At 51.0% G+C, this 21,513-nt stretch overlaps 1 long non-coding RNA gene across 1 annotated transcript; it reads right to left on the bottom strand.

The window, feature by feature from the left end:
- Positions 1–12,475: 12,475 nt before the first annotated feature.
- LOC310900339 lies at positions 12,476–18,502 on the bottom strand. Its single transcript, XR_014585052.1, has 2 exons — positions 18,253–18,502; positions 12,476–12,542 (listed from the first exon to the last, which is right to left on the bottom strand). It is a non-coding gene; the product is annotated as an uncharacterized lncRNA (long non-coding RNA).
- Between the last annotated feature and the right edge of the window lie 3,011 nt (positions 18,503–21,513).

The raw sequence follows: 21,513 nt of genomic DNA, 5'->3' as shown, positions 1-21,513 counted from the left end.
ATCTGGGAGCATAACAGATCACACGCCAAAACAACAAAAAAAAATCAATTCCATGTAATAACATCACTTGCAGGAAAAATCACGTACTTGAGTAGGCTATCTGAAAACCAAAAGGCTATGCTGATGGGTCAAAACACACTACAGGACAATGGAGCCTGGCCCTCTGCTGCACCAACTTAAAACTCATCCCTACACTCACCAAGGTGCAACCCCAACCCAAACACAGACACACCATTTCAGCCTCAACACAGTTTTGGGAACTGCTGGAAAGCAGGCTTCATCCTCAGCGAGGCGTGCTCAGGCTCCACGGCATGGGGCTTCAGGCACCGCTTCACCTACTGAAGACGACCACCATCATCAGGAGCTGCCACGCCAGACCACCTTTTTCCTCTGCAACACCTTTCTCAGGAACCAAACAGCATTCCAGTGACCTGCTTTGCTCCTATTCTAAAGACTATCACAGCCCACCTTGCCTGTGGCACCTGATAAGCAGAACAGAAAGCAACCACAGCAATAAAAGCCACTGCACCCTCAGGACAGTTACTCTCATCCCCTCCTTTACCTCAGCTGCTTACCTATCCCACGTGGTAGATGCTTCCACCTGTTCTCTGAAGCCACCTAGAGCACCTCTAAAAGAGAAACTGGAATTTTACTCTATTGGATGTAGTTAAAAAAACTGCAGCGACAACCAGCCTGCGACAACTGCAGCGACAAACAGCCTCACCTCAGACCCTCAGAGGGAAACACCTGAACATCTTCCCCTGTGGTGGTTTTACAGGGGTAGGCGACCGAGCTCCACCAAAACCGCTCTCTCCCTCTCCCTCCTCAAAGAAGGACAGGGAGAAAATACAAGGAAAAAGGGCTCAAGGGTTGAGATAAGGATGAGGAGATTACACAGTAAATATCGTGATAAGCAAAACACACTCAGCATAGAAAGACAGAAAGATTTATTGCTTATTACTACGCAATGTAGAGAAGCGAGAAACAAACGAAAGCAACCAAAAGCACCTTCCCCCCCAGCCACCCTCTTCCACCTTCTCCCCCCCAGCGGTGCAGGTGATCGGTGTTTATGGTCAGTCTATAGCGCTTCTTTGCCGCCACTCCTCCTCGGACGCCCTCATCCCCTGTGCTGTGGGGTTCCTCCCACAGGATGCAGTCCTTGGTCAACTGATCTGGCATGGCCTTCCCACAGGCAGCAGCTCTTCCAGAACTGTTCCAGATGTAGGTCCATACCACGGGGTCCATCCCTCAGGAGCAAACTGCTCCAACCTGGGTCCCCCACGGGCAGCAGCTCCTGCCAGCTCACCTGCTCCTGCGTGGTCTCCTCTCCACGGTCTACAGGTCCGGCCCGGAATCTGCTCCGGCAAGGGTCTTCCACAGGCCGCAGCCTCCATCAGTGCAGGTCCACCTGCTCCACCGTGGCCTCCTCCACCAGCTGCAGCATGGAACCCTGCTCCACCGTGGTACTCCGTGGGCTGCAGGGGGACAGCCTGCTTCACCATGGTCCTCGCCACAGGCCGCAGGGGACTTCTGCTCCGGCACCTGGAGTACCTCTCCCCCTCCTTCTTCACTGACCTTGGCGCCTGCAAGGCTGTTCCTCACTCCTCTTGCTCTCCCAGCTGCTGCATGGCACAGCGTCTTTGGTTTTGTTTTTTTTTTTTTTCCTGTCTTAAACACGCTCTCACAGACGCGCAAACAACATCACTTATTGGCTCCGCTCAGCAGCGGGGCCATTACCTAACATGGGGCAGCTTCTAGATTCTTCGCACAGAAGCCACCCCTAGAGCCCCCTGCTACCAAAACAAGACTGCACCAAGCACCTGCAGGGACGAGAGAAAAGCACCCCCTGAGGCACCTCACAGCCACAGCGTACCTGCTGCAATACCTCTCTTCCCAGTTGCTTTACTTCAGCTGCTCGTTAGCTCGATCTAAGATAAATGTGCCCGGGCGGCGCCGCGCCAAAATGTGCCCGGGCGGCGCCGCGCCAAAATGTGCCCGGGCGGCGCCGCGCCAAAATGTGCCCGGGCGGCGCCGCGCCAAAATGTGCCCGGGCGGCGCCGCGCCAAAATGTGCCCGGGCGGCGCCGCGCCAAAATGTGCCCGGGCGGCGCCGCGCCAAAATGTGCCCGGGCGGCGCCGCGCCAAAATGTGCCCGGGCGGCGCCGCGCCAAAATGTGCCCGGGCGGCGCCGCGCCAAAATGTGCCCGGGCGGCGCCGCGCCAAAATGTGCCCGGGCGGCGCCGCGCCAAAATGTGCCCGGGCGGCGCCGCGCCAAAATGTGCCCGGGCGGCGCCGCGCCAAAATGTGCCCGGGCGGCGCCGCGCCAAAATGTGCCCGGGCGGCGCCGCGCCAAAATGTGCCCGGGCGGCGCCGCGCCAAAATGTGCCCGGGCGGCGCCGCGCCAAAATGTGCCCGGGCGGCGCCGCGCCAAAATGTGCCCGGGCGGCGCCGCGCCAAAATGTGCCCGGGCGGCGCCGCGCCAAAATGTGCCCGGGCGGCGCCGATCACAGACCTACCCTTCACAGATGAAAAAGGTAACTCTGATACGACCCTGCTCAGTCTCTTGGTAATACTGCGCCTACGTGGTCAAGCCTCTTGTAGTGTGTAATCAAGCTCTTTTTAGTCCTCTGGAGAGTTACACAAGTGGCTTCATACGTCTAGAGATTCAAATATAACCCAAAAACACAAGTGGATCCCACCATCCCAAAAACAAGTGAGCCAGCAACCTCTGCTAAATATCCCTCTAGTAAGTGATTTCCAAGCACTTAAAATCTAGAAAACCATAGACTCCAACCTGCCCAAAGAACCCTGCAACTGACTGAAGGAAAGCAAAGCACTTACCCCAAAGAGCAGCCCAGGCACAATGAACTCTCTAATGGCATACCTGGGGCTCATATACCATTTGGCCCTGCCCAGCACCCAAACCCAATCACCTGGGAAAGGGGAGGTGGCAAGCACAAGAAAGTAGAAAGAGCACAAGCAGCACAGCAGCTGTGGGGTTTTTTGATGTTTTTTTTGGTTTTGTGTTTTGTTTGTTTGTTTTTTGTTTTTCTTTTGTTTTTTCTTTAATCTGGTTTAGCTCAACAGCATGCAGACTGCAGACAAGAGAACTGGGGTGATTCTAGAAGCAACAATACCCATGCTTTTGCTGCAGCTTTGAATATTGAAAGGACAATATGACCAAGCAAGTAACTGAAATTTTTCCAGCTAGAATTAGCTCAAACCTTTATTTATATAGAAAGAAAAATCTGGGAGCATAACAGATCACACGCCAAAACAAAAATAAATTCCATATAATAACATCACTTGCAGGAAAAATCACGTACTTGAGTAGGCTATCTGAAAACCAAAAGGCTATGCTGATGGGTCAAAACACACTACAGGACAACGGAGCCTGGCCCTCTGCTGTACCAACTTAAAACTCATCCCTACACTCACCAAGGTGCAACCCCAGCCCAAACACAGACACACTATTTCAGCCTCAACACAGTTTTGGGAACTGCTGGAAAGCAGGCTTCATCCTCAGCGAGGCGTGCTCAGGCTCCACGGCATGGGGCTTCAGGCACCGCTCCACCTACTGAAGACGACCACCATCATCAGGAGCTGCCACGCCAGACCACCTTTTTCCTCTGCAACACCTTTCTCAGGAAACAAACAGCATTCCAGTGACCTGCTTTGCTCCTATTCCAAAGACTATCACAGCCCACCTTGCCTGTGGCACCTGATAAGCAGAACAGAAAGCAACCACAGCAATAAAAGCCACTGCACCCTCAAGACAGTTACTCTCATCCCCTCCTTTACCTCAGCCGCTTACCTACCCCACATGGCAGATGCTTCCACCCGTTCTCTGAAGCCACCTAGAGCACCTCCAAAAGAGGAACTGGAATTTTACTCTATTTGATATAGTTAAAAAAACTGCAGCGACAACCGCACCCGAAAAATAACACCTACCTCTGTTCATCACTCACCAGAGTCACTCCAGAGGTAGCTCGCGTCGTGACGTCCTGTACTGCACACTGCGTTTCAGCCTGAACAAAGGAAAACACAGTCAGAAGACAAACATTCAGCTGACAGCATTAGCACCCATCCCTCAACAACAGAAGTCACCCCATATTTAATGTTTTCGTTTCAAAACAGCAGTCCACTTGCCTCTGTACCTGCAAGTTAGATCCAAGCTCGAAAGGAACGGCCACCATCACCCATGCCACCTGGGAACACAGAAGGACAAAATGACCACTGTGCTTGCAAGCGACCACCTGCCACATTGCTCCTCTGTCCCAAACAGCCTCACCTCAGACCCTCAGAGGGAAACACCTGAATGTCTTCCCTTCGCTTCAGATAAGGGATCACCAGGCTGATAAAACTCCCACCTTCCCTCACTGCTCCGTGACACGGGGATTTCCCTGTCCAAGACTTCATGAAGGCCCTGCAGAGACAAGAGAAAAGCACACCCTGAGGCACCTCACAGCCACAGCGTACCTGCTGCAATACCTCTCTCTTCCCAGCTCCTTTACTTCAGCTGCTCACCAGCTCGAGCTGAGATTCTTCGCTCACAGCGCCGCGGCAAACTCTGCCCGGGCCACACAACACACACTGCACAAGCTACGTTGTTTAAGACACACGAGCTGGAACGTTCCTGCCCAACAATCAGTGGCATCGCACAGGAAGGATGCTGCACGCTCCTAGAAACCAAACCTACCAGTCCTGAACAGCTCCCTTGCCAGACAATTCCCCACCTCCTCCTGCCAACAACGCTCAGCACACACACTATTTGGCTCTCAAAAGAAAAAAAAAAAAGTAATAACATACACACACAAAAAACACAACTGAGCTCCACAAATGCCAAAAAGCCATGCACACACAGTAGCCCCAGCAGGGCTAATTACAGACTTACCCTTTACAGATGAAAAAGGTAACTCTGATACGACCCTGCTCAGTCTCTTGGTAATACTGCGCCTACGTGGTCAAGCCTCTTGTAGTGTGTAATCAAGCTCTTTTTAGTCCTCTGGAGAGTTACACAAGTGGCTTCATACGTCTAGAGATTCAAATATAACCCAAAAACACAAGTGGATCCCACCATCCCAAAAACAAGTGAGCCAGCAACCTCTGCTAAATATCCCTCTAGTAAGTGATTTCCAAGCACTTAAAATCTAGAAATCCATAGACACCAACCTGCCCAAAGAACCCTGCAACTGACTGAAAAACAAAGCACTTACCCCAAAGAGCAGCCCAGGCACAATGAACTCCCTAATGGCATACCTGGGGCTCATATACCATTTGGCCCCGCCCAGCACCCAAACCCAATCACCTGGGAAAGGGGAGGGGCAAAGCACAAGAAAGTAGAAAGAGAGCAGGAGCAACAGCTGTGGTGGTTTGTTTCTTGTTTCTCTTTACTGTGTTTTGTTTTTTTTTAAATCTGGTTTAGCTCAATAGCATGCAGACTGCAGACAAGAGAACTGGGGTGATTCTAGAAGCAACAATACCCGTGCTTTTGCTGCAGCTTTGAATATTGAAAGGACAATACGACCAAGCAACTGAATTTTTTTCAGCTGGAATTAGCTCAAACCTTTCTTTACAAAGAAAGAAAAATCTGGGAGCATAACAGATCACACGCCAAAACAACAAAAAAAACCAATTCCATGTAATAACATCACTTGCAGGAAAAATCACGTACTTGAGTAGGCTATCTGAAAACCAAAAGGCTATGCTGATGGGTCAAAACACACTACAGGACAATGGAGCCTGGCCCTCTGCTGCACCAACTTAAAACTCATCCCTACACTCACCAAGGTGCAACCCCAACCCAAACACAGACACACCATTTCAGCCTCAACACAGTTTTGGGAACTGCTGGAAAGCAGGCTTCATCCTCAGCGAGGCGTGCTCAGGCTCCACGGCATGGGGCTTCAGGCACCGCTTCACCTACTGAAGACGACCACCATCATCAGGAGCTGCCACGCCAGACCACCTTTTTCCTCTGCAACACCTTTCTCAGGAACCAAACAGCATTCCAGTGACCTGCTTTGCTCCTATTCTAAAGACTATCACAGCCCACCTTGCCTGTGGCACCTGATAAGCAGAACAGAAAGCAACCACAGCAATAAAAGCCACTGCACCCTCAGGACAGTTACTCTCATCCCCTCCTTTACCTCAGCTGCTTACCTATCCCACGTGGTAGATGCTTCCACCTGTTCTCTGAAGCCACCTAGAGCACCTCTAAAAGAGAAACTGGAATTTTACTCTATTGGATGTAGTTAAAAAAACTGCAGCGACAACCAGCCTGCGACAACTGCAGCGACAAACAGCCTCACCTCAGACCCTCAGAGGGAAACACCTGAACATCTTCCCCTGTGGTGGTTTTACAGGGGTAGGCGACCGAGCTCCACCAAAACCGCTCTCTCCCTCTCCCTCCTCAAAGAAGGACAGGGAGAAAATACAAGGAAAAAGGGCTCAAGGGTTGAGATAAGGATGAGGAGATTACACAGTAAATATCGTGATAAGCAAAACACACTCAGCATAGAAAGACAGAAAGATTTATTGCTTATTACTACGCAATGTAGAGAAGCGAGAAACAAACGAAAGCAACCAAAAGCACCTTCCCCCCCAGCCACCCTCTTCCACCTTCTCCCCCCCAGCGGTGCAGGTGATTGGTGTTTATGGTCAGTCTATAGCGCTTCTTTGCCGCCACTCCTCCTCGGACGCCCTCATCCCCTGTGCTGTGGGGTTCCTCCCACAGGATGCAGTCCTTGGTCAACTGATCTGGCATGGCCTTCCCACAGGCAGCAGCTCTTCCAGAACTGTTCCAGATGTAGGTCCATACCACGGGGTCCATCCCTCAGGAGCAAACTGCTCCAACCTGGGTCCCCCACGGGCAGCAGCTCCTGCCAGCTCACCTGCTCCTGCGTGGTCTCCTCTCCACGGTCTACAGGTCCGGCCCGGAATCTGCTCCGGCAAGGGTCTTCCACAGGCCGCAGCCTCCATCAGTGCAGGTCCACCTGCTCCACCGTGGCCTCCTCCACCAGCTGCAGCATGGAACCCTGCTCCACCGTGGTACTCCGTGGGCTGCAGGGGGACAGCCTGCTTCACCATGGTCCTCGCCACAGGCCGCAGGGGACTTCTGCTCCGGCACCTGGAGTACCTCTCCCCCTCCTTCTTCACTGACCTTGGCGCCTGCAAGGCTGTTCCTCACTCCTCTTGCTCTCCCAGCTGCTGCATGGCACAGCGTCTTTGGTTTTTTGTTTTTTTTTTCCTGTCTTAAACACGCTCTCACAGACGCGCAAACAACATCACTTATTGGCTCCGCTCAGCAGTGGGGCCATTACCTAACATGGGGCAGCTTCTAGATTCTTCGCACAGAAGCCACCCCTAGAGCCCCCTGCTACCAAAACAAGACTGCACCAAGCACCTGCAGGGACGAGAGAAAAGCACCCCCTGAGGCACCTCACAGCCACAGCGTACCTGCTGCAATACCTCTCTTCCCAGTTGCTTTACTTCAGCTGCTCGTTAGCTCGATCTAAGATAAATGTGCCCGGGCGGCGCCGCGCCAAAATGTGCCCGGGCGGCGCCGATCACAGACCTACCCTTCACAGATGAAAAAGGTAACTCTGATACGACCCTGCTCAGTCTCTTGGTAATACTGCGCCTACGTGGTCAAGCCTCTTGTAGTGTGTAATCAAGCTCTTTTTAGTCCTCTGGAGAGTTACACAAGTGGCTTCATACGTCTAGAGATTCAAATATAACCCAAAAACACAAGTGGATCCCACCATCCCAAAAACAAGTGAGCCAGCAACCTCTGCTAAATATCCCTCTAGTAAGTGATTTCCAAGCACTTAAAATCTAGAAAACCATAGACTCCAACCTGCCCAAAGAACCCTGCAACTGACTTGAAGGAAAGCAAAGCACTTACCCCAAAGAGCAGCCCAGGCACAATGAACTCTCTAATGGCATACCTGGGGCTCATATACCATTTGGCCCTGCCCAGCACCCAAACCCAATCACCTGGGAAAGGGGAGGTGGCAAGCACAAGAAAGTAGAAAGAGCACAAGCAGCACAGCAGCTGTGGGGTTTTTTGATGTTTTTTTTTGGTTTTGTGTTTTGTTTGTTTGTTTTTTGTTTTTCTTTTGTTTTTTCTTTAATCTGGTTTAGCTCAACAGCATGCAGACTGCAGACAAGAGAACTGGGGTGATTCTAGAAGCAACAATACCCATGCTTTTGCTGCAGCTTTGAATATTGAAAGGACAATATGACCAAGCAAGTAACTGAAATTTTTCCAGCTAGAATTAGCTCAAACCTTTATTTATATAGAAAGAAAAATCTGGGAGCATAACAGATCACACGCCAAAACAAAAATAAATTCCATATAATAACATCACTTGCAGGAAAAATCACGTACTTGAGTAGGCTATCTGAAAACCAAAAGGCTATGCTGATGGGTCAAAACACACTACAGGACAACGGAGCCTGGCCCTCTGCTGTACCAACTTAAAACTCATCCCTACACTCACCAAGGTGCAACCCCAGCCCAAACACAGACACACCATTTCAGCCTCAACACAGTTTTGGGAACTGCTGGAAAGCAGGCTTCATCCTCAGCGAGGCGTGCTCAGGCTCCACGGCATGGGGCTTCAGGCACCGCTCCACCTACTGAAGACGACCACCATCATCAGGAGCTGCCACGCCAGACCACCTTTTTCCTCTGCAACACCTTTCTCAGGAAACAAACAGCATTCCAGTGACCTGCTTTGCTCCTATTCCAAAGACTATCACAGCCCACCTTGCCTGTGGCACCTGATAAGCAGAACAGAAAGCAACCACAGCAATAAAAGCCACTGCACCCTCAAGACAGTTACTCTCATCCCCTCCTTTACCTCAGCCGCTTACCTACCCCACATGGCAGATGCTTCCACCCGTTCTCTGAAGCCACCTAGAGCACCTCCAAAAGAGGAACTGGAATTTTACTCTATTTGATATAGTTAAAAAAACTGCAGCGACAACCGCACCCGAAAAATAACACCTACCTCTGTTCATCACTCACCAGAGTCACTCCAGAGGTAGCTCGCGTCGTGACGTCCTGTACTGCACACTGCGTTTCAGCCTGAACAAAGGAAAACACAGTCAGAAGACAAACATTCAGCTGACAGCATTAGCACCCATCCCTCAACAACAGAAGTCACCCCATATTTAATGTTTTCGTTTCAAAACAGCAGTCCACTTGCCTCTGTACCTGCAAGTTAGATCCAAGCTCGAAAGGAACGGCCACCATCACCCATGCCACCTGGGAACACAGAAGGACAAAATGACCACTGTGCTTGCAAGCGACCACCTGCCACATTGCTCCTCTGTCCCAAACAGCCTCACCTCAGACCCTCAGAGGGAAACACCTGAATGTCTTCCCTTCGCTTCAGATAAGGGATCACCAGGCTGATAAAACTCCCACCTTCCCTCACTGCTCCGTGACACGGGGATTTCCCTGTCCAAGACTTCATGAAGGCCCTGCAGAGACAAGAGAAAAGCACACCCTGAGGCACCTCACAGCCACAGCGTACCTGCTGCAATACCTCTCTCTTCCCAGCTCCTTTACTTCAGCTGCTCACCAGCTCGAGCTGAGATTCTTCGCTCACAGCGCCGCGGCAAACTCTGCCCGGGCCACACAACACACACTGCACAAGCTACGTTGTTTAAGACACACGAGCTGGAACGTTCCTGCCCAACAATCAGTGGCATCGCACAGGAAGGATGCTGCACGCTCCTAGAAACCAAACCTACCAGTCCTGAACAGCTCCCCTGCCAGACAATTCCCCACCTCCTCCTGCCAACAACGCTCAGCACACACACTATTTGGCTCTCAAAAGAAAAAAAAAAAAAGTAATAACATACACACACAAAAAACACAACTGAGCTCCACAAATGCCAAAAAGCCATGCACACACAGTAGCCCCAGCAGGGCTAATCACAGACTTACCCTTTACAGATGAAAAAGGTAACTCTGATACGACCCTGCTCAGTCTCTTGGTAATACTGCGCCTACGTGGTCAAGCCTCTTGTAGTGTGTAATCAAGCTCTTTTTAGTCCTCTGGAGAGTTACACAAGTGGCTTCATACGTCTAGAGATTCAAATATAACCCAAAAACACAAGTGGATCCCACCATCCCAAAAACAAGTGAGCCAGCAACCTCTGCTAAATATCCCTCTAGTAAGTGATTTCCAAGCACTTAAAATCTAGAAATCCATAGACACCAACCTGCCCAAAGAACCCTGCAACTGACTGAAAAACAAAGCACTTACCCCAAAGAGCAGCCCAGGCACAATGAACTCCCTAATGGCATACCTGGGGCTCATATACCATTTGGCCCCGCCCAGCACCCAAACCCAATCACCTGGGAAAGGGGAGGGGCAAAGCACAAGAAAGTAGAAAGAGAGCAGGAGCAACAGCTGTGGTGGTTTGTTTCTTGTTTCTGTTTACTGTGTTTTGTTTTTTTTTAAATCTGGTTTAGCTCAATAGCATGCAGACTGCAGACAAGAGAACTGGGGTGATTCTAGAAGCAACAATACCCGTGCTTTTGCTGCAGCTTTGAATATTGAAAGGACAATACGACCAAGCAACTGAATTTTTTTCAGCTGGAATTAGCTCAAACCTTTCTTTACAAAGAAAGAAAAATCTGGGAGCATAACAGATCACACGCCAAAACAACAAAAAAAAATCAATTCCATGTAATAACATCACTTGCAGGAAAAATCACGTACTTGAGTAGGCTATCTGAAAACCAAAAGGCTATGCTGATGGGTCAAAACACACTACAGGACAATGGAGCCTGGCCCTCTGCTGCACCAACTTAAAACTCATCCCTACACTCACCAAGGTGCAACCCCAACCCAAACACAGACACACCATTTCAGCCTCAACACAGTTTTGGGAACTGCTGGAAAGCAGGCTTCATCCTCAGCGAGGCGTGCTCAGGCTCCACGGCATGGGGCTTCAGGCACCGCTTCACCTACTGAAGACGACCACCATCATCAGGAGCTGCCACGCCAGACCACCTTTTTCCTCTGCAACACCTTTCTCAGGAACCAAACAGCATTCCAGTGACCTGCTTTGCTCCTATTCTAAAGACTATCACAGCCCACCTTGCCTGTGGCACCTGATAAGCAGAACAGAAAGCAACCACAGCAATAAAAGCCACTGCACCCTCAGGACAGTTACTCTCATCCCCTCCTTTACCTCAGCTGCTTACCTATCCCACGTGGTAGATGCTTCCACCTGTTCTCTGAAGCCACCTAGAGCACCTCTAAAAGAGAAACTGGAATTTTACTCTATTGGATGTAGTTAAAAAAACTGCAGCGACAACCAGCCTGCGACAACTGCAGCGACAAACAGCCTCACCTCAGACCCTCAGAGGGAAACACCTGAACATCTTCCCCTGTGGTGGTTTTACAGGGGTAGGCGACCGAGCTCCACCAAAACCGCTCTCTCCCTCTCCCTCCTCAAAGAAGGACAGGGAGAAAATACAAGGAAAAAGGGCTCAAGGGTTGAGATAAGGATGAGGAGATTACACAGTAAATATCGTGATAAGCAAAACACACTCAGCATAGAAAGACAGAAAAATTTATTGCTTATTACTACGCAATGTAGAGAAGCGAGAAACAAACGAAAGCAACCAAAAGCACCTTCCCCCCCAGCCACCCTCTTCCACCTTCTCCCCCCCAGCGGTGCAGGTGATCGGTGTTTATGGTCAGTCTATAGCGCTTCTTTGCCGCCACTCCTCCTCGGACGCCCTCATCCCCTGTGCTGTGGGGTTCCTCCCACAGGATGCAGTCCTTGGTCAACTGATCTGGCATGGCCTTCCCACAGGCAGCAGCTCTTCCAGAACTGTTCCAGATGTAGGTCCATACCACGGGGTCCATCCCTCAGGAGCAAACTGCTCCAACCTGGGTCCCCCACGGGCAGCAGCTCCTGCCAGCTCACCTGCTCCTGCGTGGTCTCCTCTCCACGGTCTACAGGTCCGGCCCGGAATCTGCTCCGGCAAGGGTCTTCCACAGGCCGCAGCCTCCATCAGTGCAGGTCCACCTGCTCCACCGTGGCCTCCTCCACCAGCTGCAGCATGGAACCCTGCTCCACCGTGGTACTCCGTGGGCTGCAGGGGGACAGCCTGCTTCACCATGGTCCTCGCCACAGGCCGCAGGGGACTTCTGCTCCGGCACCTGGAGTACCTCTCCCCCTCCTTCTTCACTGACCTTGGCGCCTGCAAGGCTGTTCCTCACTCCTCTTGCTCTCCCAGCTGCTGCATGGCACAGCGTCTTTGTTTTTTTTTTTTTTTTTTTTTCCTGTCTTAAACACGCTCTCACAGACGCGCAAACAACATCACTTATTGGCTCCGCTCAGCAGCGGGGCCATTACCTAACATGGGGCAGCTTCTAGATTCTTCGCACAGAAGCCACCCCTAGAGCCCCCTGCTACCAAAACAAGACTGCACCAAGCACCTGCAGGGACGAGAGAAAAGCACCCCCTGAGGCACCTCACAGCCACAGCGTACCTGCTGCAATACCTCTCTTCCCAGTTGCTTTACTTCAGCTGCTCGTTAGCTCGATCTAAGATAAATGTGCCCGGGCGGCGCCGCGCCAAAATGTGCCCGGGCGGCGCCGCGCCAAAATGTGCCCGGGCGGCGCCGCGCCAAAATGTGCCCGGGCGGCGCCGCGCCAAAATGTGCCCGGGCGGCGCCGCGCCAAAATGTGCCCGGGCGGCGCCGCGCCAAAATGTGCCCGGGCGGCGCCGCGCCAAAATGTGCCCGGGCGGCGCCGCGCCAAAATGTGCCCGGGCGGCGCCGCGCCAAAATGTGCCCGGGCGGCGCCGCGCCAAAATGTGCCCGGGCGGCGCCGCGCCAAAATGTGCCCGGGCGGCGCCGCGCCAAAATGTGCCCGGGCGGCGCCGCGCCAAAATGTGCCCGGGCGGCGCCGCGCCAAAATGTGCCCGGGCGGCGCCGCGCCAAAATGTGCCCGGGCGGCGCCGCGCCAAAATGTGCCCGGGCGGCGCCGCGCCAAAATGTGCCCGGGCGGCGCCGCGCCAAAATGTGCCCGGGCGGCGCCGCGCCAAAATGTGCCCGGGCGGCGCCGCGCCAAAATGTGCCCGGGCGGCGCCGCGCCAAAATGTGCCCGGGCGGCGCCGCGCCAAAATGTGCCCGGGCGGCGCCGCGCCAAAATGTGCCCGGGCGGCGCCGCGCCAAAATGTGCCCGGGCGGCGCCGCGCCAAAATGTGCCCGGGCGGCGCCGCGCCAAAATGTGCCCGGGCGGCGCCGATCACAGACCTACCCTTCACAGATGAAAAAGGTAACTCTGATACGACCCTGCTCAGTCTCTTGGTAATACTGCGCCTACGTGGTCAAGCCTCTTGTAGTGTGTAATCAAGCTCTTTTTAGTCCTCTGGAGAGTTACACAAGTGGCTTCATACGTCTAGAGATTCAAATATAACCCAAAAACACAAGTGGATCCCACCATCCCAAAAACAAGTGAGCCAGCAACCTCTGCTAAATATCCCTCTAGTAAGTGATTTCCAAGCACTTAAAATCTAGAAAACCATAGACTCCAACCTGCCCAAAGAACCCTGCAACTGACTGAAGGAAAGCAAAGCACTTACCCCAAAGAGCAGCCCAGGCACAATGAACTCTCTAATGGCATACCTGGGGCTCATATACCATTTGGCCCTGCCCAGCACCCAAACCCAATCACCTGGGAAAGGGGAGGTGGCAAGCACAAGAAAGTAGAAAGAGCACAAGCAGCACAGCAGCTGTGGGGTTTTTTGATTTTTTTTTGGTTTTGTGTTTTGTTTGTTTGTTTTTTGTTTTTCTTTTGTTTTTTCTTTAATCTGGTTTAGCTCAACAGCATGCAGACTGCAGACAAGAGAACTGGGGTGATTCTAGAAGCAACAATACCCATGCTTTTGCTGCAGCTTTGAATATTGAAAGGACAATATGACCAAGCAAGTAACTGAAATTTTTCCAGCTAGAATTAGCTCAAACCTTTATTTATATAGAAAGAAAAATCTGGGAGCATAACAGATCACACGCCAAAACAAAAATAAATTCCATATAATAACATCACTTGCAGGAAAAATCACGTACTTGAGTAGGCTATCTGAAAACCAAAAGGCTATGCTGATGGGTCAAAACACACTACAGGACAACGGAGCCTGGCCCTCTGCTGTACCAACTTAAAACTCATCCCTACACTCACCAAGGTGCAACCCCAGCCCAAACACAGACACACTATTTCAGCCTCAACACAGTTTTGGGAACTGCTGGAAAGCAGGCTTCATCCTCAGCGAGGCGTGCTCAGGCTCCACGGCATGGGGCTTCAGGCACCGCTCCACCTACTGAAGACGACCACCATCATCAGGAGCTGCCACGCCAGACCACCTTTTTCCTCTGCAACACCTTTCTCAGGAAACAAACAGCATTCCAGTGACCTGCTTTGCTCCTATTCCAAAGACTATCACAGCCCACCTTGCCTGTGGCACCTGATAAGCAGAACAGAAAGCAACCACAGCAATAAAAGCCACTGCACCCTCAAGACAGTTACTCTCATCCCCTCCTTTACCTCAGCCGCTTACCTACCCCACATGGCAGATGCTTCCACCCGTTCTCTGAAGCCACCTAGAGCACCTCCAAAAGAGGAACTGGAATTTTACTCTATTTGATATAGTTAAAAAAACTGCAGCGACAACCGCACCCGAAAAATAACACCTACCTCTGTTCATCACTCACCAGAGTCACTCCAGAGGTAGCTCGCGTCGTGACGTCCTGTACTGCACACTGCGTTTCAGCCTGAACAAAGGAAAACACAGTCAGAAGACAAACATTCAGCTGACAGCATTAGCACCCATCCCTCAACAACAGAAGTCACCCCATATTTAATGTTTTCGTTTCAAAACAGCAGTCCACTTGCCTCTGTACCTGCAAGTTAGATCCAAGCTCGAAAGGAACGGCCACCATCACCCATGCCACCTGGGAACACAGAAGGACAAAATGACCACTGTGCTTGCAAGCGACCACCTGCCACATTGCTCCTCTGTCCCAAACAGCCTCACCTCAGACCCTCAGAGGGAAACACCTGAATGTCTTCCCTTCGCTTCAGATAAGGGATCACCAGGCTGATAAAACTCCCACCTTCCCTCACTGCTCCGTGACACGGGGATTTCCCTGTCCAAGACTTCATGAAGGCCCTGCAGAGACAAGAGAAAAGCACACCCTGAGGCACCTCACAGCCACAGCGTACCTGCTGCAATACCTCTCTCTTCCCAGCTCCTTTACTTCAGCTGCTCACCAGCTCGAGCTGAGATTCTTCGCTCACAGCGCCGCGGCAAACTCTGCCCGGGCCACACAACACACACTGCACAAGCTACGTTGTTTAAGACACACGAGCTGGAACGTTCCTGCCCAACAATCAGTGGCATCGCACAGGAAGGATGCTGCACGCTCCTAGAAACCAAACCTACCAGTCCTGAACAGCTCCCTTGCCAGACAATTCCCCACCTCCTCCTGCCAACAACGCTCAGCACACACACTATTTGGCTCTCAAAAGAAAAAAAAAAAAGTAATAACATACACACACAAAAAACACAACTGAGCTCCACAAATGCCAAAAAGCCATGCACACACAGTAGCCCCAGCAGGGCTAATTACAGACTTACCCTTTACAGATGAAAAAGGTAACTCTGATACGACCCTGCTCAGTCTCTTGGTAATACTGCGCCTACGTGGTCAAGCCTCTTGTAGTGTGTAATCAAGCTCTTTTTAGTCCTCTGGAGAGTTACACAAGTGGCTTCATACGTCTAGAGATTCAAATATAACCCAAAAACACAAGTGGATCCCACCATCCCAAAAACAAGTGAGCCAGCAACCTCTGCTAAATATCCCTCTAGTAAGTGATTTCCAAGCACTTAAAATCTAGAAATCCATAGACACCAACCTGCCCAAAGAACCCTGCAACTGACTGAAAAACAAAGCACTTACCCCAAAGAGCAGCCCAGGCACAATGAACTCCCTAATGGCATACCTGGGGCTCATATACCATTTGGCCCCGCCCAGCACCCAAACCCAATCACCTGGGAAAGGGGAGGGGCAAAGCACAAGAAAGTAGAAAGAGAGCAGGAGCAACAGCTGTGGTGGTTTGTTTCTTGTTTCTCTTTACTGTGTTTTGTTTTTTTTAAATCTGGTTTAGCTCAATAGCATGCAGACTGCAGACAAGAGAACTGGGGTGATTCTAGAAGCAACAATACCCGTGCTTTTGCTGCAGCTTTGAATATTGAAAGGACAATACGACCAAGCAACTGAATTTTTTTCAGCTGGAATTAGCTCAAACCTTTCTTTACAAAGAAAGAAAAATCTGGGAGCATAACAGATCACACGCCAAAACAACAAAAAAAACCAATTCCATGTAATAACATCACTTGCAGGAAAAATCACGTACTTGAGTAGGCTATCTGAAAACCAAAAGGCTATGCTGATGGGTCAAAACACACTACAGGACAATGGAGCCTGGCCCTCTGCTGCACCAACTTAAAACTCATCCCTACACTCACCAAGGTGCAACCCCAACCCAAACACAGACACACCATTTCAGCCTCAACACAGTTTTGGGAACTGCTGGAAAGCAGGCTTCATCCTCAGCGAGGCGTGCTCAGGCTCCACGGCATGGGGCTTCAGGCACCGCTTCACCTACTGAAGACGACCACCATCATCAGGAGCTGCCACGCCAGACCACCTTTTTCCTCTGCAACACCTTTCTCAGGAACCAAACAGCATTCCAGTGACCTGCTTTGCTCCTATTCTAAAGACTATCACAGCCCACCTTGCCTGTGGCACCTGATAAGCAGAACAGAAAGCAACCACAGCAATAAAAGCCACTGCACCCTCAGGACAGTTACTCTCATCCCCTCCTTTACCTCAGCTGCTTACCTATCCCACGTGGTAGATGCTTCCACCTGTTCTCTGAAGCCACCTAGAGCACCTCTAAAAGAGAAACTGGAATTTTACTCTATTGGATGTAGTTAAAAAAACTGCAGCGACAACCAGCCTGCGACAACTGCAGCGACAAACAGCCTCACCTCAGACCCTCAGAGGGAAACACCTGAACATCTTCCCCTGTGGTGGTTTTACAGGGGTAGGCGACCGAGCTCCACCAAAACCGCTCTCTCCCTCTCCCTCCTCAAAGAAGGACAGGGAGAAAATACAAGGAAAAAGGGCTCAAGGGTTGAGATAAGGATGAGGAGATTACACAGTAAATATCGTGATAAGCAAAACACACTCAGCATAGAAAGACAGAAAGATTTATTGCTTATTACTACGCAATGTAGAGAAGCGAGAAACAAACGAAAGCAACCAAAAGCACCTTCCCCCCCAGCCACCCTCTTCCACCTTCTCCCCCCCAGCGGTGCAGGTGATTGGTGTTTATGGTCAGTCTATAGCGCTTCTTTGCCGCCACTCCTCCTCGGACGCCCTCATCCCCTGTGCTGTGGGGTTCCTCCCACAGGATGCAGTCCTTGGTCAACTGATCTGGCATGGCCTTCCCACAGGCAGCAGCTCTTCCAGAACTGTTCCAGATGTAGGTCCATACCACGGGGTCCATCCCTCAGGAGCAAACTGCTCCAACCTGGGTCCCCCACGGGCAGCAGCTCCTGCCAGCTCACCTGCTCCTGCGTGGTCTCCTCTCCACGGTCTACAGGTCCGGCCCGGAATCTGCTCCGGCAAGGGTCTTCCACAGGCCGCAGCCTCCATCAGTGCAGGTCCACCTGCTCCACCGTGGCCTCCTCCACCAGCTGCAGCATGGAACCCTGCTCCACCGTGGTACTCCGTGGGCTGCAGGGGGACAGCCTGCTTCACCATGGTCCTCGCCACAGGCCGCAGGGGACTTCTGCTCCGGCACCTGGAGTACCTCTCCCCCTCCTTCTTCACTGACCTTGGCGCCTGCAAGGCTGTTCCTCACTCCTCTTGCTCTCCCAGCTGCTGCATGGCACAGCGTCTTTGGTTTTTTGTTTTTTTTTTCCTGTCTTAAACACGCTCTCACAGACGCGCAAACAACATCACTTATTGGCTCCGCTCAGCAGTGGGGCCATTACCTAACATGGGGCAGCTTCTAGATTCTTCGCACAGAAGCCACCCCTAGAGCCCCCTGCTACCAAAACAAGACTGCACCAAGCACCTGCAGGGACGAGAGAAAAGCACCCCCTGAGGCACCTCACAGCCACAGCGTACCTGCTGCAATACCTCTCTTCCCAGTTGCTTTACTTCAGCTGCTCGTTAGCTCGATCTAAGATAAATGTGCCCGGGCGGCGCCGCGCCAAAATGTGCCCGGGCGGCGCCGATCACAGACCTACCCTTCACAGATGAAAAAGGTAACTCTGATACGACCCTGCTCAGTCTCTTGGTAATACTGCGCCTACGTGGTCAAGCCTCTTGTAGTGTGTAATCAAGCTCTTTTTAGTCCTCTGGAGAGTTACACAAGTGGCTTCATACGTCTAGAGATTCAAATATAACCCAAAAACACAAGTGGATCCCACCATCCCAAAAACAAGTGAGCCAGCAACCTCTGCTAAATATCCCTCTAGTAAGTGATTTCCAAGCACTTAAAATCTAGAAAACCATAGACTCCAACCTGCCCAAAGAACCCTGCAACTGACTTGAAGGAAAGCAAAGCACTTACCCCAAAGAGCAGCCCAGGCACAATGAACTCTCTAATGGCATACCTGGGGCTCATATACCATTTGGCCCTGCCCAGCACCCAAACCCAATCACCTGGGAAAGGGGAGGTGGCAAGCACAAGAAAGTAGAAAGAGCACAAGCAGCACAGCAGCTGTGGGGTTTTTTGATGTTTTTTTTGGTTTTGTGTTTTGTTTGTTTGTTTTTTGTTTTTCTTTTGTTTTTTCTTTAATCTGGTTTAGCTCAACAGCATGCAGACTGCAGACAAGAGAACTGGGGTGATTCTAGAAGCAACAATACCCATGCTTTTGCTGCAGCTTTGAATATTGAAAGGACAATATGACCAAGCAAGTAACTGAAATTTTTCCAGCTAGAATTAGCTCAAACCTTTATTTATATAGAAAGAAAAATCTGGGAGCATAACAGATCACACGCCAAAACAAAAATAAATTCCATATAATAACATCACTTGCAGGAAAAATCACGTACTTGAGTAGGCTATCTGAAAACCAAAAGGCTATGCTGATGGGTCAAAACACACTACAGGACAACGGAGCCTGGCCCTCTGCTGTACCAACTTAAAACTCATCCCTACACTCACCAAGGTGCAACCCCAGCCCAAACACAGACACACTATTTCAGCCTCAACACAGTTTTGGGAACTGCTGGAAAGCAGGCTTCATCCTCAGCGAGGCGTGCTCAGGCTCCACGGCATGGGGCTTCAGGCACCGCTCCACCTACTGAAGACGACCACCATCATCAGGAGCTGCCACGCCAGACCACCTTTTTCCTCTGCAACACCTTTCTCAGGAAACAAACAGCATTCCAGTGACCTGCTTTGCTCCTATTCCAAAGACTATCACAGCCCACCTTGCCTGTGGCACCTGATAAGCAGAACAGAAAGCAACCACAGCAATAAAAGCCACTGCACCCTCAAGACAGTTACTCTCATCCCCTCCTTTACCTCAGCCGCTTACCTACCCCACATGGCAGATGCTTCCACCCGTTCTCTGAAGCCACCTAGAGCACCTCCAAAAGAGGAACTGGAATTTTACTCTATTTGATATAGTTAAAAAAACTGCAGCGACAACCGCACCCGAAAAATAACACCTACCTCTGTTCATCACTCACCAGAGTCACTCCAGAGGTAGCTCGCGTCGTGACGTCCTGTACTGCACACTGCGTTTCAGCCTGAACAAAGGAAAACACAGTCAGAAGACAAACATTCAGCTGACAGCATTAGCACCCATCCCTCAACAACAGAAGTCACCCCATATTTAATGTTTTCGTTTCAAAACAGCAGTCCACTTGCCTCTGTACCTGCAAGTTAGATCCAAGCTCGAAAGGAACGGCCACCATCACCCATGCCACCTGGGAACACAGAAGGACAAAATGACCACTGTGCTTGCAAGCGACCACCTGCCACATTGCTCCTCTGTCCCAAACAGCCTCACCTCAGACCCTCAGAGGGAAACACCTGAATGTCTTCCCTTCGCTTCAGATAAGGGATCACCAGGCTGATAAAACTCCCACCTTCCCTCACTGCTCCGTGACACGGGGATTTCCCTGTCCAAGACTTCATGAAGGCCCTGCAGAGACAAGAGAAAAGCACACCCTGAGGCACCTCACAGCCACAGCGTACCTGCTGCAATACCTCTCTCTTCCCAGCTCCTTTACTTCAGCTGCTCACCAGCTCGAGCTGAGATTCTTCGCTCACAGCGCCGCGGCAAACTCTGCCCGGGCCACACAACACACACTGCACAAGCTACGTTGTTTAAGACACACGAGCTGGAACGTTCCTGCCCAACAATCAGTGGCATCGCACAGGAAGGATGCTGCACGCTCCTAGAAACCAAACCTACCAGTCCTGAACAGCTCCCCTGCCAGACAATTCCCCACCTCCTCCTGCCAACAACGCTCAGCACACACACTATTTGGCTCTCAAAAGAAAAAAAAAAAAAGTAATAACATACACACACAAAAAACACAACTGAGCTCCACAAATGCCAAAAAGCCATGCACACACAGTAGCCCCAGCAGGGCTAATCACAGACTTACCCTTTACAGATGAAAAAGGTAACTCTGATACGACCCTGCTCAGTCTCTTGGTAATACTGCGCCTACGTGGTCAAGCCTCTTGTAGTGTGTAATCAAGCTCTTTTTAGTCCTCTGGTGAGTTACACAAGTGGCTTCATACGTCTAGAGATTCAAATATAACCCAAAAACACAAGTGGATCCCACCATCCCAAAAACAAGTGAGCCAGCAACCTCTGCTAAATATCCCTCTAGTAAGTGATTTCCAAGCACTTAAAATCTAGAAATCCATAGACACCAACCTGCCCAAAGAACCCTGCAACTGACTGAAAAACAAAGCACTTACCCCAAAGAGCAGCCCAGGCACAATGAACTCCCTAATGGCATACCTGGGGCTCATATACCATTTGGCCCCGCCCAGCACCCAAACCCAATCACCTGGGAAAGGGGAGGGGCAAAGCACAAGAAAGTAGAAAGAGAGCAGGAGCAGCAGCAACTATGTTTTTGTTTGTTTGTTTGTTTTTTCTGGCCTAGCTCAACAGCATGCAGACTGCAGACAAGAGAACTGGGGTGATTCTAGAAGCAACAATACCCATGCTTTTGCTGCAGCTTTGAATATTGAAAGGACAATATGACCAAGCAAGTAACTGAAGTTTTTTTCAACTGCAAGCAGCTCAAACCGTTGTTTTTATACAGGAAGAAAAATCTAGGAGCATAACGGATTACACACCAGAAAAAAAGATCAATTCCATGTAATAACATCACTCGCAGCATAAATCACGTACTTGAGCAGGC

Source organism: Anser anser, assembly GCF_964211835.1.
Source record: "Anser anser genome assembly, chromosome: 5".
Lineage (NCBI taxonomy): Eukaryota > Metazoa > Chordata > Aves > Anseriformes > Anatidae > Anser > Anser anser.
The sequence above is the reverse complement of the archived record's forward strand: the minus strand, read 5'-3'. Positions and strand labels throughout refer to the sequence as shown.